This window comes from Phaethon aethereus (assembly GCF_964289735.1).
Source record: "Phaethon aethereus genome assembly, chromosome: W".
Classification (NCBI taxonomy): domain Eukaryota; kingdom Metazoa; phylum Chordata; class Aves; order Phaethontiformes; family Phaethontidae; genus Phaethon; species Phaethon aethereus.
Window position 1 is genome coordinate 36,386,780 of NC_138581.1, and position 18,743 is coordinate 36,405,522.

The window sequence follows — 18,743 nt, forward strand, 5'->3', positions numbered from 1 at the left end:
GCTTCTGTGAGAAGCTGCTAGAAGCTTCCCCTGTGTGCAATAGAGCCAGTGCCAGATGGCTCCAAGATGGACCTACTGCTGGACAAGGCTGAGCCAATCAGTGACAGTGGTTAACGCCTCTGTGATAACATATTTAAGAAGGGGAAAAAAACACTGTGCAGGAACATGCAGTGGGAGAGAGGAGTGAGAATATGTGAGAAACAACTCTGCAGACACCAAGGTCAGTGAAGAAGGAGGGGGAGAACGTGCTCCAGGCACCGGAGCAGAGATTCCCCTGCAGCCTGTGTTGAAGACCATGGTGAGGCCAGCTGTCCCTCTGCAGCCCATGGAGCTCCACGGTGGAGCAGATATCCATCTGCAGCCCGTGGAGGACCCCATGCCAGAACAGGTAGATGCCCGAAGGAGGCTGTGACCCTGTGGGAGGCCCATGCTGGAGCAAGCTCCTGGCAGGACCTGTGGAGAGAGGAGCCCACGTTGCAGCAGGTTTGCTGGCAGGACTTGTGACCCCATGCGGGACCCACACTGGAGCAGCCTGTTCCTGAAGGATTGCACCCTGTGGAAGGGACCCACACTGGTCCAGTTCTTGAAGAACTGTAGCCCCTGGGAAGGACTCACATTGGAGAAGTTCATGGAGGACTGTCTCCCATGGGAGGGACCCCACGCTGGAGCAGGGGAAGAGTGTGTGGAGTCCTCCCCCTAAGGAGGAAGGAGCAGCAGAAACAACGTGTGATGAACTGACCACAATCCCCATTCCCCATCCCCTGTGCCACTCAGGGGGAGGAGATAGAGAAAATCGGGAGTATTCCCCTAGTGGATGAGGGAAAGATTGTGGATGTTGTCTCCCTGGACTTTAGTAAAGCCTTTGACAGCATCTCCCACAGCATTCTCCTGGAGAAACTGGCAGCTCGTGGCTTAGACAGGTCTACTCTTCGCTGGGTAAAACACTGGCTGGACGGCCGAGCTCAGAGAGGTGCGGTTAACGGAGTTAAATCCAGTTGGCGGCTGGTCACAAGTGGTGTTCCCCAGGTCTCAGTTTTGGGGCCGGTCTTGCTTAATATCTTTATTGATGATCTGGATGAGGGGATTGAGTGCTCCCTCAGTAAGTTTGCAATTGACACGAAGTTGGGCGGGAGTTTTGATCTACTCGAGGGCAGGAAGGCTCTGCAGAGGGATGTGGACAGGCTGGATCAATGGGCTAAGGTCAATTTGATGAGGTTTGGTGAGGGGTCTAGAGAACAAGTCTTATGAGGAGTGGCTGAGGGAACTGGGGTTGTTTAGTCTGGAGAAGAGGAGGCTGAGGGGAGACCTTATCGCTCTCTACAACTACCTGAAAGGGGGTTGTGGTGAGGTGGGTGTTGGTCTCTTCTCCCAAGTAACTAGCAATAGGATGAGAGGAAATGGCCTCAAGTTGTGCCAGGGGAGGTTTCGACTAGGTATTAGGAAAAATTTCTTTACTGAGAAAGTGGTCAAACATTGGAACAGGCTGCCCAGGGAGGTGGTGGAGTCACCATTACTGGAAGTATTCAAAAAACATGTAGACGTGGCACTTCAGGACATGGTTTAGTGGGCACAGTGGTGTTGGGTTGATGGTTGGACTTGATGATCTTAAAGGTCTTCTCCAACCTTAATGATTCTGTGATAGTCAAAATTAAAATCAGTCTCATAGCACACATCAGTATGAATATTCTGATTGTGTAGATATAGTCAAGAAAATGTTTTAGCCACAAATCCAAAACACAGCACAATATGGGCTGCTCTGAAGAAAGTTAACTCCATCCCAGCCAGATCCAGTATGCCTGGTTATTAATATATCTTCTTATTTGTGGGTCTTCACAAACCATCTCTTGTTCACTCTTACTCAGAGCAGTCATAGTCTTTTTATCTGAAATGAACACCAGCAGCAAATCAAGTCTGAAATGATTCCAGAAAACCAATATAGGCTTCTTCAAGCCTGTTTCTAACTCTTCGGAGGCTGGGTTGCATTCTTTTCTTCAAATCCTGGACAGAAAACAATAACATCATGGACTTCTTCAGTTACTCAAGTTTCTCTTTCCTCTGTTGCAAGAGTAAAATGTGTTCATTAAGTAAATTTTGTGTAGCTTAAATTTCTCAAGTAACAGAGGGAGTAAGGATTTGTCTTCATGTACAGTTAGTGAAAGTTATTTCCCTTCCCTCACAAATAAATTTAATGCCTTCACCTTCATCTAGACTGTGATAAATTGCCTGTAATGTGTGTGTTTTCTTTTTCCAGGAGACTAAAATAGGTTAAGGCTGAGAATTTAAAGGGAGCTAGATGGCAAAACATGTTAAAATCCAGTGAGAAGTGTTCATTTAACTCTTTGTGGTCCTTCACAATTCTGAATGCAACATGGCATGAACACAATTATTTCCATAAAAATGACACCTGACTACAGTGGGCTGAGCTTCTGGACTATATATAGCTAATGTTCCCCAGTGTGTATCATACATTCATTTGAGGACAGCATTGACATGTTTTAGTGAAATTCCTGAACTGTGAATTAGAATGGTTGAAGTGCAGACAGACATTTGTATCTTCTCTGTTACAAAAGTGTAAGGCCTGGCAGAAAGATAGTTTAAGTATCTCAGGAATTAATAGCTACTGTTTTAAATCACTGCAGCAAGATTCACAAGAGCTTCCTATTAGCATCTTAAGAGCCTGTAAAAAGACAGAAACCCTTCAGATCAGTAGGTATTACCTAAAATACATAAGTAATTTGAGTGGATAAGCTTGTGAGACCATTTCCTCAGTGCTTTCATTTAGAGACTTTCCATAGTGGTTTAATTTCATCATACTTAAACATTAGAGTTCAGTACAATTAGTTTATTATATCTTCAGAACTGGTATTAAGACTGTGAAATAGGTTTGTTTCCTGCTCTCCTTCATACCACACCCCCCCAACTTTGGAGTTTGGTTAATCGTGAAATTGATGTCTGAGACAAATGAAAGATTCTAGGTGGCAGGTCAGTAGGAGACAACACAATTAAAAAAAGATTAATGAACCTCGATTTAATGGTCAAGAAGATGAAGAATCACAGAATCACAAAGGTTGGAAAGGACCTTCAAGATCATCAAGTCCAACCATTAATCCAGCACCACCATGTTCCCTAAACCATGTCTTGAAGCGCCACATCCACACGTTTTTTGAACACTTCCAGAGATGGTGACTCCACCACCTCCCTGGGCAGCCTGTTCCAATGCCTGACCACCCTCTCAGTGAAGAAATTTTTTCTAATATCCAATCTAAACCTCCCCTGGCGCAACTTGAGGCCATTTCCTCTCGTCCTATCGCTGGTTACTTGGGAGAAGAGACCAGCGCCCTCGACGCCACAACCCCCTTTCAGGTAGTTGTAGAGAGCGATAAGGTCTCCCCTCAGCCTCCTCTTCTCCAGACTAAACAATCCCAGTTCCCTCAGCTGCTCCCCATAAGACTTGTGCTCCAGACCCCTCACCAGCTTCATTGCCCTTCTCTGGACACGCTCCAGCACCTCAGCATCCTTCTTGTAGTGAGGGGCCCAACACTGAACACAGGATTCAAGCTGCGGCCTCACCAGTGCCGAGTACAGGGGCACAATCGCTTCCCTACTCCTGCTGGCCACACTATTCCTGATACAGGCCAGGATGCTGTTGGCCTTCTTGGCCACCTGGGCACACTGCCGGCTCATGTTCAGACACCTGACAACCAGCACCCCCAGGTCCCTTTCTGCCGGGCAGCTCTCCAGCCACTCCTCCCCAAGTCTGTAGCGTTGCATGGGGTTGTTGTGGCCGAAGTGCAGGACCCGGCACTTGGCCTTATTAAACCTCATACAGTGGACCTCTGCCCATCGATCCAGCCTGTCCAGATCCCTCTGCAGAGCCCTCCTACCCTCCAGCAGACCAACACTCCCACCCAACTTGGTGTCATCTGCAAACTTACTGAGGGAGCACTCGATCCCCTCATCCAGATCATCTATAAAGATATTGAACAAGACCGGCCCCAGAACCGAGCCCTGGGGAACACTGCTTGTGACCGGCCACCAGCCGGATTTAACTCCATTCACCACAACTCTCTAGGCTCGGCCATCCAGTCAGTTCCTCACCCAGCGAAGAGTAAACCTGTCAAAGCCACGAGCCGCCAGTTTCTCCAGGAGAATGCTGTGGGAGACGCTGTCAAAGGCTTTACTAAAGTCCAGGTAGACAACATCCACAGTCTTTCCCTCATCCACTAGGCGGGTCACCTGGTCATAGAAGGAGATCAGGTTGGTCAAGCAGGACCTGCCTTTCATGAACCCATGCTAGCTGGGCCTGATCCCTTGGTTGTCCTGCACATGCCCTGTGAGCACTCTCAAGACCAACCGCTCCATAATCTTCCCCGGTACAGAGGTCAGGCTGACAGGCCTGTAGTTCCCAGGATCCTCCTTCTGGCCTTTCTTGTAGATGGGTGTCACATTAGCAAGCCTCCAGTCTTCTGGGACCTCCCCTGTTAACCACGACTGCTGATAAATGATGGAGAGGGGCTTGGCAAGCTCCTTTGCCAGCTCTCTCAGTACTCTCGGGTGGATTCCATCAGGCCCCATAGACTTGTGGGTGTCCAGGTGGTTTAACATGTCCTTAACTGCTTCTTCCTGGATTATGGGCTGGTTATTGTGCTCTCCATCCCCATCTTCCAGCTCAGGGGGCTGAATACCCTGCGGATGCCTGGACTGGCTATTAAAGACTGAGGCAAAGAAGGCATTAAGTACCTCAGCCTTGTCCTCGTCCTTGGAGACAATGTTCCCCGCCATATCCAGTAGGGGATGGAGATTCTCCTTGCCTCTTTTTGTTGTTAATGTATTTGTAAAAACATTTTTTGTTATCCTTTATGACTGTGGCCAGACTGAGCTCTAGCTGGGCTTTTGCCTTTCTAATTTTGACCCTGCTTGACCTAATGAGATCCTTGTACTCTTCGCGAGTTGCCTGCCCCTTCTTCCAGAGGTTATAAATTCTCCTCTTTTCCCTGAGTCCCAGCAAAATCTCCCTGTTCAGCCAGGCCGGTCACCTTCCCCGCCAGCTCTTCTTACAGCACATGGGGACCATTTGCTCCTGTGCCTTTAAGATTTCCTTCTTGAAGACTGTCCAGCCTTCCTGGACCCCTTTGTCCTTCAGGGCTGTCTCCCAAGGGACTCTCTCAACCAGTGACCTGAACAGGCCAAAGTCTGCCCTCCGGAAGTCCATGGTAGCAGTTTTGCTGACCCCTCTCCTTACTCCGCTCACAACTGAGAATTCTATCATGTCGTGGTCGCTAAGCCCAAGACAGCCTCCAACCACCACATCTCTCACCAGTCCTTCTCTGTTTGTAAACAGCAGGTCCAGCAAGGCACCTCCCCTGGTGGGCTCACTCACCAGCTGCGTCAGGAAGTTATCCTCCACACACTCCAGGAACCTCCCAGATTGTTTCCTCTCTGCCATGTTATACTTCCAACAGATGTCCAGTAGGTTGAAGTCCCCCACAAGAACAAGGGCCAGCGAATGCGAGACTTCTGCCAGTCGCTTATAGAATGTCTCATCTGTCTCTTCATCCTGGTTGGGTGGTCTGTAACAGACTCCCAGCAGGATATCTGCCTCATTGGCCTTTCCCCTCATCCTTACCCATAAGCACTCTACTTGGTCTTCACAATCATTGATTTCTATGCAATCAAAACACTCCCTAACATACAGAGCCACCCCACCACCTCTCCTTCCCTGCCTATCCCTTCGGAAGAGCTTATAGCCATCCGTTGCAGCACTCCAGTCATGAGAAGCATCCCACATGTTTCTGTGATGGCAACTACATCATAGCTGTCCCGCTGCACAATGGCTTCCAGCTCCTCCTGTTTGGTGCCCATGCTGCGTGCATTGGTGTAGATGCACCTGAGCTGGGCTATCGATTTCAACTCTGGCACGCCACCCCCAGGCTCAACTCTAGTGAGCCTGGTTTTATCCCCTTCCCCCTTCAAATCTAGTTTAAAGCCCTCTCAGTGAGGCCTGCCAGCTCATAAGCAAGAATCCTTTTGCCCCTTGGAGACAGTTGCACTCCATCTGCTGCAAGGAGGCCCGGTGCCATGTAAACCGCCCCATGGTCAAAAAACCCAAAATTCTGATGATGGCACCAGCCCCTGAGCCATGTGTTGATCAGGTGTGCTTTCCTGTTCCTTTCAGCGTTCCTCCCTGTCACTGAAGGGATTGATGAAAACACTACCTGTTACCTCTACTGACGAAGAGGAGCATCTTCCTCCCAACGACCACCGGACGACCACCTAGAAAAAGATGAAGCATGCGCAGACCGGGGAAGTGGTGACGTACTTAAAGAAAGAGTCATCTTCCAAGAAAAAGGCGGAGAAAGGCGAGAAACGAAGCCTAGAAAAGTATAAAGGAAGGAATTGTAAGAAGTGAAGGTGTGCGTCTTGGTGGAGCGGAGACTCCTGGCGCACCCAGCGCTGTTTGCTTGCCTCTATTCATTTAATAAATTGTAAACTTAAATTGGAATCCTGTTTGGGACTAAATCATTTATCACAGCAGGGTGTGGCTCCACCAATCTCTCTCTCTCTCTCACACTCCCTAATGCTCCTCGGCCTCTCCACTTCCTCTTTCAGCTCTGCTACCAGGCTGAGCAGGTCGCTCACCTGGTCACACCGCACGCAGGTGGTGTACCCGTTGGTCTCTGGAACAACCGACAGGCTCAGGCACTCTTTGCAGCCGGACACTTGGACAGCTGCATGCTTGAGCCGGAGCTCGGTCTGGGTCGCCACATTCCTTCTGGCCACGGTTTTCAGCCGAGTGGCGACCATGGCTGAGCCTCCTCTGGGAGGACGATGGCCACTTGTCAGAGAACCTCTAGTGCCGGGGAGGGGGGGACTGTGCCCTGCCCACACGCCTTCCCTGTGCAAACTGCTGCGCCACGTCCTCTCTGACGCGCCATGTCCTGTTTGCCCGCCCTGTTCGCCGCGTTCCGGGTCATTCGCGCTCCCGGGGCTGCTCTTGTAGGCGAGGGGCTTTGGCTGCCGCCGCTCTGGGCCCCGCTCACGCTGGCTCAGAGCTGCCGCTCATCAGGAGCCCGCTCCGCCGGCCTGGGGGGGGAAGCTGGGGCACCCTCTCTCGCCCTGTGCGAGAAGTAGTTGTACTTAGCAGTAAACCATGAAGGCTGAGATGTTCCTGCACTCTTGAAAAATGTAATTGTCATGAGATCAGCAGAATCCACAGTAACTAGGATAAAGGTGGCAGCGGAAGATCGTGACCACCGACTCAATTGAGGGACTATGCAAATTACCCCCCACTCTTTCTAGGGGCATGTGCAACAATTTAAATATGTGTGACCAATGATAAGCAATGTGGTAATTACTAGCCAATGAATGTAAATTTGGGTGGGTTCTCTATCGTTTTTGCTAACCATGTAACAAGATAAATATGTGGTGATTCCTTTGTGTGGTGTGCTAGCTTTGTGTAATACCACCTAGCACCCATATCTGTGCAAATATGCTGTCAATAAAAAGCTTCTACTCTGTGTGTATATTGGCATGTTGCACACTGGGTATACGATCCTACTTTCGGGACAACAAAATGACTGAAAGTGAAATCTAGTACTTTTCACCTTGGGGAATATTGCCTGAAGAATTTGTGAAGTTTTTCTGAGTTCCTGTGTGTGATACAAAAGAACAATGATACCCTTAATTTAAAAAAATAAAAATAACTCCCTGTCAGTTTGATCAGTAGGTGGCATTTGAGTTCACGTATAGAGCTCATAAAGCTTTGGGAAACTACTTTTAAATATATTTCTATTGCACTCTGTGAGCCTGTTAGTTATAAAAATTTTATTAATGTTGCATATTAATTCATTAAGTAAATCTAATAGGCTCGCAGGGCATACCAACTTACCCCTTTCAGGTGTAGCTCATATTTCTGAAGAACACTAATAATCTGTTTGGAGACAGGTATTATAACTTATACACATCGATTCTATAACTCTAGGTTTAACTTCCTTAGGACTATAAAATACATAAAACAAAAGTATAAACCATAACTTTTAATACACATTTGCTTAATAACCTTTTTACACAGTTGAGTAAAACTGGTATTTAAAAAGAAATTGTGTACTCACTCTAATAGCCTGTTGTAGTATGCTAAGATACATATATTTTAAAAACTTTAGTCTAACATTTGCTCCTAAGCTTTTAAACATTAATAAATATATGAATAAGATGTTGCAAGGTCCTTCCAGGTGATTCAGTTTGGAAACTGCATTCTAAAACATTAAAATTATAATTCAAAATTATTTTTAAACTGTACCTGGAAGAAATGGATTAACTTAGGTGCATGGTCCCGACTGGATTATTCACTGAGTGTCCTGATGCTTTCTAAAGGTTGAGCTGATATGCTAGATGCTATTTCAATTTAAAAGAAAAGAAAAAACAGGTCCTCAAACCCCTCTACAGTCTTGTGCAGCCTTTCACTTGATTTTTGTCAACCTCCCTATGTATCTACTTATTTTGAAATTGAAATGACAGGTGAATATGCCTGTGGAGATGAACAAACTAGGTGGTACACTTGTTAAATAGCTGGAATGAAAGAGTTTTGCCCCTTTCTTTACCCCTCCCCCCCTTTCTTTTTGTTTGGAAAGGTCTTAAAGTGTTTTAATAACATTCTTTAACCTTTCATCCTGCTCATCAGGATCTATAGCTAAGTATTAGTGTTTGACTATGAAAGGGAAAACAGATTAAAACATATAGATAAAATGGTTCTAAAAAGTAACGGAGTCCACGGTGGAAACAGGGTTAGAACCTTGATCTTTCAAATAGTACTCCTTTTTTGTGTTTTTAATAATAAGGGTATCTTTCCTTAAAGATGATCTAAAGTTGGGGTTAACCACGTCTTCTCAATTGCAATGTGTCTCTTTCCCTCTACTTCTAGCTGTACTTCTATTCATGGAGCATTCTAAGTGCAAGGATGATTCCCTGGTGATGATGCTAGTATATTTAGCTATTAGACTCCCTTATGGCATATCGAAATTAAAAAACATTTGTCTTTATAGCCTATATCCTGTCTATATTGATGAGATTTGTTTCCCATTTGACTGCCTTGACTGTACTCAAACTCCCGTGCAGATCTTCTCTGGTTAGCCTGGAGGTCGGTTTCATTGAATTTTGGGTTGCTGATTTACTTTGATTTTAACTGCATGTTGCTGGTGTACCAGTTTAGTTTGGGATATCCCTGACTTTTTGACAATAGGTACTGTTCTGGGCCATAGGCAGAGATTTATTTTGTCTCAAAGTGAAATTGACGTGCGGAAACAAACTTCACAACTCAAAAGAGTTATAAAGCAGGTATATTTATTGCAGCACTGGATGCATGGGGGATATCTCCTCCTAACATGCATGCGCTGAAACAAAAGTTAATCCTTTATATACCTTAAAGACATGAATATTCACACATCTTCCAAGAAATCTCCGCCTCCTTGCTTACCTATTACATTTACATAATGCTGGCATTGCAAAACTACACTACGCATGCGCAGGGGTCTTGGGCGGTCATCGGTGGTCATTTGGGGAGTTAGCCCCTACTCCTTTTTCCCTTTTATGGTCACGGGTCTCCTGAGGATAATTTCTTCTCCTTGGATGTTTGCCCCTTCTGTTGTCTAGCCAAGCGGTTCCTTCTTATCATCCTTGTTAGAGCATTCCTGCCAGTCTGTCCCTATGCTCAAGGTTAAGATATCTTCTCTGTTCTCTTTAATCTCTCAGTCCTTGCTCTTAACTCTTCTTTGTTTTAATTTTCATGAGGCCTGCTTTCCTCCTGATTAACCATTTACACCTGGTTACAATGTTAGCATTGAGGCAAATACAGCCTAAGGACTATGAGAGTAGGCCGTTAAACATAATCACATAGTTATTAGGCTAAAGAATTCTATACTAAAGTCAAACTAATCATGTAATCAATAACCTTCCATATATTAAGGAATTTGCAAAACTTACAGTTGATTAGTGACACATGCTAAAACCTTCTAATTGTTTTAGATCCTTGTTTCAAAATAAATGTGACAAAAATTACTGCTTTCACTGTCATGTTTTTAAAAAGTTGTGCTGCCTCGTTGATAGCAGGAGGACGTTACATCTGCTTCTGCAACTGTGCTACAACTTGATAGATTCTGTCAGCTGTCTTCTCTGCTACTGATGGTTGAGACACTCCTGCTGGCAGCTGTGCCCCTACTCACTCAGGACCCTGTAAATCGTTAACTATCATGAGCTTTATTATATATACTTTGGTTTTATTATCTACTCAAAATTGTCATCTTTGTTAATACTGCCATCTCAGATGAAGTATAGACAGCCATAATTAGATTTTCTTCCCTATCCATCATAGCACGTGTTTTGTCCCTAGTTTTTCTTGACATTTTGTAATGGGTGTTGTCATGGTTTAGCCCCAACCAGCAAATAAGCACCACACAGCCGCTCGCTCACTCCCCCTCCCCCAGTGGGATGGGGGAGAGAATCGGGAAAAACTTGTGGGTTGAGATAAAAACAGTTTAATAGAACAGCAAGAGAGAAGGAAACAACGATAACAACAGTAATAATACCGACAAAGGAATGTACAAGAACAAGTGATGCCCAATACAGCAATTGCTCACCACCCAGTGATTGATAGCCCGTCCCCGAGCAGCGATTCCCGCCCCCTGGCTAACTCCAGTTTATGTACTGGGCATGACATTGTATGGTAGGGAATATCTCTGGCCAGTCTGGGTCAGCTGTCCCAGCCGTGCCCTCTCCCAGCTTCTTGGGCACCTCCTCGTTGGCAGAGCATGAGAATCTGAAAAGTCCTTGACTTAGTATAAGCACTACAACTACTTAGCCACAACTAAAACTTCAGTGTGTTATCAACATTATTCTCATACCAACTCCAAAGCACAGCACGATACCAGCTATCAGGAAGAGAAAAACCAACTCCATCCCAGTCGAAACCAGGACAGGTGTATATGTCATGGTTTTGGTAGTGAGGGGGGCTGCAGGGGTGGCCTCTGTGAGAAGAGGTCAGGGATGCTGTGTGTTAGATGGAAACAGATGCACCTCAGGCCAAAGGGGAGCCAATCAGTGAAGCTGGTGGCACCTCTGTGAAGACATTTAAGAAAGGGCACGAATGCTGGATAGGAAAGGAGGGAGGGGAAAAAGTGTGAGAAACAGCAGTGTGAACACCAAGGACAGAGAAGGAGGGGGAGGAGGTGCTCCAGGTGCCAGAGCAGAGATTCCTCTGCGGCCTATGGAAGATGTAACGGCATGTGGAAAGAGAGTGTCTGCTCCTTTAAGAGTGTCTTGTAAAGGGCCGTTTCATTGCAAAAAGGGATAAGAAGTAGAGGAGGAAGCCATAAACAAGAACATACAGAGACAAACCTGACAGACAAATGATAAGGCCGGTAGTGATAAGAACAAACCTGGTCAGTCGAACTAATTGGTAAGGATATGTGGAAAGTGAGAATGTTTATTTTCCAATATGACTACAGATTCATAGCATCTTTTAGGTTGGAAAACACCTTTAGGATCATCTAGTCCAACCATTAACCTAACACTGCCAAGTCCACCACTAAACCACACCCCTAAGCACTGCATCACATCTACATGTTTCTTAAACACCTCCAGAGATACTGACTCAAGCACTTCCCTGGGCAGTCTGTTACAAAGCTTGACAACCCTTTCGGTGTAGAAATTTTTCCTAATAGCCAATCTAAACCTCCCCGGTGCAACTTGAGGCCGTTTCCTCTTGTCCTATCACTTGTTACTTGGGAAAAGAGACCGGTCGTGCTGGTTGACAGCCGGCTGAATATGAGCCGGCAGTGTGCCCAGGTGGCCAAGAAGGCCAACAGCATCTGGGCCTGTATCAGAAATAGTGTAGCCAGCAGGAGTAGGGAAGTAATTGTGCCCCTGTACTCGGCACTGGTGAGGCCACACAGGATCACAGAATCATTAAGGTTGGAAAAGACCTTTAAGATCATCAAGTCCAACCATCAACCCAACACCACCATGCCCACTAAACCATGTCCCAAAGTGCCATGTCTACACATTTTTTGAACACTTCCAGTGATGGTGACTCCACCACCTCCCTGGGCAGCCTGTTCCAATGCTTGACCACTCTCTCAGTGAAGAAATTTTTCCCAATATCCAATCTAAACCTCCCCTGGTGCAACTTGAGGCCATTTCCTCTCATCCTATCACTAGTTACTTGGGAGAAGAGACCAACACCCACCTCACCACAACCCCCTTTCAGGTAGTTGTAGAGAACGATAAGGTCTCCCCTCAGCCTCCTTTTCTCCAGACTGAACAACCCCAGTTCCCTCAGCCGCTCCTCATAAGACTTGTGCTCCAGACCCCTCAGCAGCTTCGTTGCCCTTCTTTGGACATGCTCCAACAACTCAATATCTTTCCTGTAGTGAGGGGCCCAAAACCAAACACAATATTCAAGGCGCAGTCTCGCTAGTGCTGAGTACAAAGAGATGATCACTTCCCTACTCCTGCTGGCCACACTATTTCTGATACAGGCCAGGACGCTGTTGGCCTTCTTGGCCACCTGGACACACTGCTGGCTCATGTTCAGCTGGCTGTCAACCAGCACCCCCAGGTCCTTTTCTGCCAGGAAGCTTTCCAATCGCTCCTCCCCAAGCCTGTAGCGTTGCAGGACCCAGCACTTCGTCTTACTGAATCTCATACAATTGGCCTCAGCCCATCGATCCAGCCTGTCCAGATCCCTCTGCAGAGCCTTCCTACCCTCAAGCACATCAACACTCCCTCCCAACTTGGTGTCGTCTGCAAACTTACTGAGGGAGCACTCGATCCCCTCATCAAGATCATTGATAAAGATATTAAACAGTATTCCCCAATACTGAGTCCTGGGAAATACCACTTGTGACTGGCTGCCAACTGGCTTTAACTCCATTCAGCACCACTCTTTGTGTTTGGCAATCCAGCCAGTTCTTTACCCAGCGAAGAGTACACCTGTCTAAGCCATGAGCCGCCAGTTTTTACAGGAGAATGCTCTGGGAGTGTCTTGGTTTCAGCCAGGGTAGAGTTGATTTTCTTCATAGAAGCTAGTGTGAGGCTGTGTTTTGGATTTGGGATGAGAAAATGTTGATAACGTGCTGAGGTTTTGAGTTGTTGCTAAGCAGTCAAGGACAGTCCAGCTTCTCATGCTGGCCTGCCAGCAAGAAGGCTGGGGGTGCACAGGAAGTTGGGAGGGGACACAGCCAGGACAGCTGACCCAGGCTGGCCAAAGATATATTCCATACTGAGAGAAGGGGTTAAGGGAATCTTAGCAGTTAATTAATAGATAAGGTTTGAAATCTTGTTAGCTATTGCGTAAAGTAACTAAAGCAGGAGATCTGTAGTTCCTTACAAAGACAGTTCCTGATAAACTGACAGGAGTGAGAAGACTTGTGGCTCCTCACAAGGACGGTCCCTGATAAGAACCAGGAGAGTGCCTCAAGAACCGGCTGAAACTGACCTTGTGGTTTGGACGAAAACCAAAGAGCAACTGAGTCTGCGCAAGAACAAGGGGTTACTAGTGGTGACGAAGAGGAGCCACCGGCCTTCATCCTCACGACCCTCAGCGACCACCACCAGAAGGCACTGCGCAAGCGCAGATGGGAGGAGTTCATGGAAATAACGCCTTGAAACTCATTTCAATACAAAGCGAGGACAGATCATGCATATGTATAGGCATATTGCGAAACTTTATGTATATGCAACACTTTGCTGTATATATTTGAAGTAAGTGCCGCGTTGGGGTGCGCACAGTTTTTGGTGGGACTACCCCCCCGTGCTGCCCAGCGCTGAATAAACATACCTATTTTACAATCTTACAGATTGTGGAGTCTGTTTTCCGCACGTCACATACCATTTAACGTCATGCTCAGTTACATAAAGCTGGGACGAAGAAGAAGGAAGGGGTGGAGGGACGTTCGGAGTTATGGCGTCTGTCTTCCCAAGAAACCATTACGCGTGATGCAGCCTTGCTTCCCTGGAGATGGCTGAACACCTGCCTGCCCATGGGGAGTGGTGAATGAATTCCTTGTTTTGCTTGCGTGCACAGCTTTTGCTTTACGTATTAAACTGTCTTTATCTCAAACCATGAGTTTCCTCACTTTTACTCTTTGGATTCTCTCCCCCGTCCCACTGTGGGGGAGTGAGCGAGTGGCTGCGTGGTGCTTAGTTGCCAGCTGAGGCTAAACCACGACAGGGAGAAAGTGTCAAAGGCTTTACTAAAGTCCAGGTAGACAACATCCACTGCCTTTCCCTCATCCACTAGGCGGGTCACCTGGTCATAGAAGGAGATCAGGTTGGTCAAGCAGGACCTGCCTTTCATCAACCCATGCTGGCTGGGCCTGATCACCTGGTTGTCCCGTATGTGCCGTGTGATGGCACTCAAGATGATCTACTCCATAATCTTCCCCGGCACCAAGGTCAGACTGACAGGCCTGTAGTACCCCAAATCCTCCTTCCGGCCCTTCTTGTAGATGGGCATCACATTTGCTAACCTCCAGTCAACTGGGACCTCCCCGGTTAGCCAGGACTGCTGATAAATGATGGAAAGTGACTTGGTGACCACTTCTGCCAGCTCCCTCAGTACTCTTGGGTGGATCCCATCTGGCCCCATAGACTTGTGTGTGTCTCAGTGGTGTAGCAGGTTGCTAACCATTTCCCCTTGGATTATGGGGGCTTCATTCTGCTCCCTGTCCCTGTCATTCAACTAAGGGGGCTGGTTACCCCAGGAACAACTGGTCTTCCTATTAAAGACAGAGACAAAGAAGGCATTAAGTACCTCAGCCTTTTCCTCATCCTTTGTCACTATGTTTCCCCCCCGCATCCAATAAAGGACTGAGATTCTCCTTCGCCCTCCTTTTGTTGCTAATGTATTTATAGAAACATTTTTAATTGTCTTTTATGATAGTAGCCAGATTAAGTTCTAGTTGGGCTTTGGCCCTTCTAATTTTCTCACTGCATAACCTCACAACATCCTTGTAGTCCTCCTGAGTTGCCTGACCCTTCTTCCAAAGGTCATAAACTCTCCTTTTTTGCCTGAATTCCAGCCAAAGCTCTCTGTTCAGCCAGGCCGGTCGTCTTCCCCACCGGCTCGTCTTTCGGCACATGGGGACTGTCTGCTCCTGCGCCTTTAAATTTCTTTCTTGAAGATTGTCCAGCCTTCCTGGACTCCTTTGCCCTTCAGGACTGCCTCTCAAGGGACTCTGTCAACCAGGCCCCTAAATAGGCCAAAGTCTGCCCTCCAGAAGTCCAAGGTAGCAGTTCTGCCCAGCACATTCTTTACTTCTCCAAGAATCGAAAACTCTATCATTTCATGATTGCTGTGCCCAAGACAGCCTCCAGTCATCACATCACCCACAAGTCCTTCTCTGTTCACAAACAACAGGTCCAGCGTGGTGCCTTCCCTAGTTGGCTCACTCACCAGCTGTGTCAGGAAGTTATCTTCCACACACTCCAGGAACCTCCTAGACTGCTTCCTCTCCCCTGTATTGTATTTCCAGCAGACATCTGGTAAGTTGAAGTCCCCCATGAGAACAAGGGCTAGCGATTGTGAGACTTCTCCCAGCCACTTACAGAATATTTCATCTACCTCTTCATCCTGGTTGGGTGGTCTATAACAGGCTCCCACCATGATATCTGCCTTGTTGGCCTTTCCCCTGATTCGTACCCATAGACAGTTGTCCCTTTTATCACCATCATTAAGCTCTAGACAATCAAAACACTCCCTAACATACAGGGCTACCCACCACCTCTCCTTTGCATATCTCTTCTGAAGAGTTTATAGATATCCATTGCAGCACTCCAGTTGTGTGAGTTATCCCATCATGTTTCCATGATTGCAACTATATCATAGTTTTCCAGCTGCACAGTGGCTTCCAACTCCTGTTTGTTGCCCATGCTGTATGCATTGGTGTAGATGCACTTCAGTTGGGCTATTGATCCTGCCACCTTTTTTGGGGAGAAGCATTACTTCCTATGTGATTGTTCTCAGGTGCTTCCATAGTTTCTAACACATCTACAACCCTTGAGTCTTTGCTACTGCATGGATCTCCATGGATCTCCGGGCTAAGGTGCTGTGTGCATTCGTACAGGGACATTTCAAATGTGCTCCAGTGTACTCAGCACATTGTGGAGCAGACTGAAGGACCTCACTAGCACACCATCCCTCAAACATTGGTGTACTACTCCGAGGCTTATTTCTAGTGAGCCTGGTTTTATCCCTTTCCCCCTTCAAATCTAGTTTAAAGCTCTTTCAACGAGCCCTGCTAACTTCTGTGCAAAGATCCTTTTCCTCTTTGAAACAGGTGTACCCCATCTGTTGCTAGCAGGCCTGGTGTCATGTAGACCGACCTGTGATCAAAAGTCCCAAAATTCTGATAGTGACACCAGTCAAACTCTAATAATAATAATAGTAATAATAATACACTGTACTATATAGATTGTTAGGAAAATATAGTTCCCTAACTATTGTACCAATTAGTCTTTATGATACGAAATTGTATGAACTTTCTTAAGAGAGAGAGATATATACATATGCTTAAACCAGCATGACTAAAGGACCCCAGCTCATTGCAAGGAAGAGGAGGACAGCCCCACCCTGAAGAAAAGGATACCCTTGGACTACCGACATAATGCCAGCATCCTAGTCCCTCTAACACTTCTGTGAAACCCTCCCATTATCTGGCATCATAGATAAATAACCTCAACAAGACCGATGCCAGGGATGTCTAGATCAAGAAAGCAGCAGATGGATGATAATGCCATAGAATTATAGTTGCTTTGCAAAACAACAGTATGGGTGTGTTAAGTAGTGATTGGTTAAATCATGTTGTATCCGAACACTTGAAAGGCATAAGAACCATACTTTCTCCTATCCACTGTCTTTAGCCCTCTCTTGCTCGCTCTCATGTTATCATTTTGCCTCCCTGTTGTGCTCTTGCCTTGCTTTTGTCCTCTCCTGATCACTCTCATACTCATGCCTTGCCTTGCACTTGCTCTGTCATTTGCTCCCTCTAGTACTCTTGCCTTGCCTTTCACTCGCTCTTGTGCTTTTACCTTGGCTTGCACCTCCCTATTGTGTTGTCTCCTTGCCTTGTGCTCTAGCCCTATTTTGCTCACTCTTGTGATCTTGCCTTGTGCTCTAACACTTTCTCTCACTCACTCTCATGCTCTAAACTTTGTACTCACTTTCACACTCTTGCCTTGCCTTGTGCTTGCTCTCATGCTCTTGACTTGCCTTGTAATTTAGTCATCTTGCTTGCTCCCGTGTTCTCACCTTGCTTTGTCCTCTAACCCTCTGTCACTCGCTCTCCTGCTGTCATTGTGATTTGCACTCTAGCCCTCTCTCACTCTAGTGCGCTCGCCTTGCCTTGCACTCTAGCCCACTTTGCCTCTTGTGCTCTCATCTTGACTTGCAATTAAGTCCTTTCTTGCCTGGTCTTGTGCTCTTCTTTCCTTGTGCTCCCTCTCATGCTCTTGTCTTGCCTGATATTTTAGCTATCTTTGCATGCTCTTGTGCTCTTGTCTTGCCTTGTGCTCTGTCTCATGCACTTGACTTGCCCTGAACTCAATCCCCCACCTCTCTCTCCCCTTGCTTGGTGCTTGCTTTAGACCGCTTGCCCTTCCTTGTGGTCCATCTGATGCTCTTGTCTTGCCTTGAAATCTAGCCCTTCCTTGCTCACTCTCATGCTCTTGCTTTACATTGCCCTTTGTCCTGGTTTCAGCCAGGATAGAGGTAATTTTCTTCATAGAAGCTAGTGTGAGGCTATGTTTTGGATCTGGGATGAGATCCCACAGAAGAGAATCTCTCTTCCTCCCTGAGCCTCAGGGCTTGCGTCTCAGCTATCTCAGCTGTAGAGAGCATCTCGGCTATCAAGAGTCAGCCTTTCTCTGCTCAAGGGAAAGGGTACTGTGGGCACATGATGAATGCCACCCTGTGGTTCTACCTGCATGATGATGCACCTACCTCAAACCTAGAAGGTTGTCTACCTGTACTGAGAGAAAAAACAGTGTCCAAAAAGAGTCTATTCAGTAAGATTACTGCTCTGGGTGCTGTTGAGCAATTCCCCAAACACAGCAGAAGGATCGATCCTCCTTCTGACCCTGATGAATGCTTTTCTGGTTTGCAGTTACAGGAGTCAGATAATGAATGCTGTGACCCGGAATATAGGGTCCCAGACTCTGGCCAGGTGGAGGAAAGGGACAACCAGGTTTACTGGACTGTGTGCATTCAATGGCCTGGCATGTTAGACCCATGGGAGTAAAAGGCTCTGGTGGACACTGGTGTACACAGTGTGCCCTAATGCCATCAGAGTACAAGAGGGTGGAACCCATCTGGATTTCTGGAGTGATGGGGGATCCCAAGAGCTGTCTGTGTTGAAGGCTGAGGTGAGCCTCACAGGGGACAAGTGGCAGAAACATCCTATTGTGACTGGCCCAGAGGCTCCATGCATCCTTGGCATAGACTACCTCAGGAGAGGTTATTTCAAAGACCCAGAATGGTAGTGGTGGCCTTTTGGTATAGCTGTCATGGATACAAAGAAGACTGAACAGCTGTCAACCTTACCCAGTGTGGTGGGTTGACCTTGGCTAGATGCCAGGTGCCTACCAAGCTGCTCTATCACTCCCCCTCCTCAGCTGGACAGGGGAGAGAAAGTATAACGACAAGCTTGGGGGTCAAGATAAGGACAGGGAGAGATCATTCACCAAGTACCATC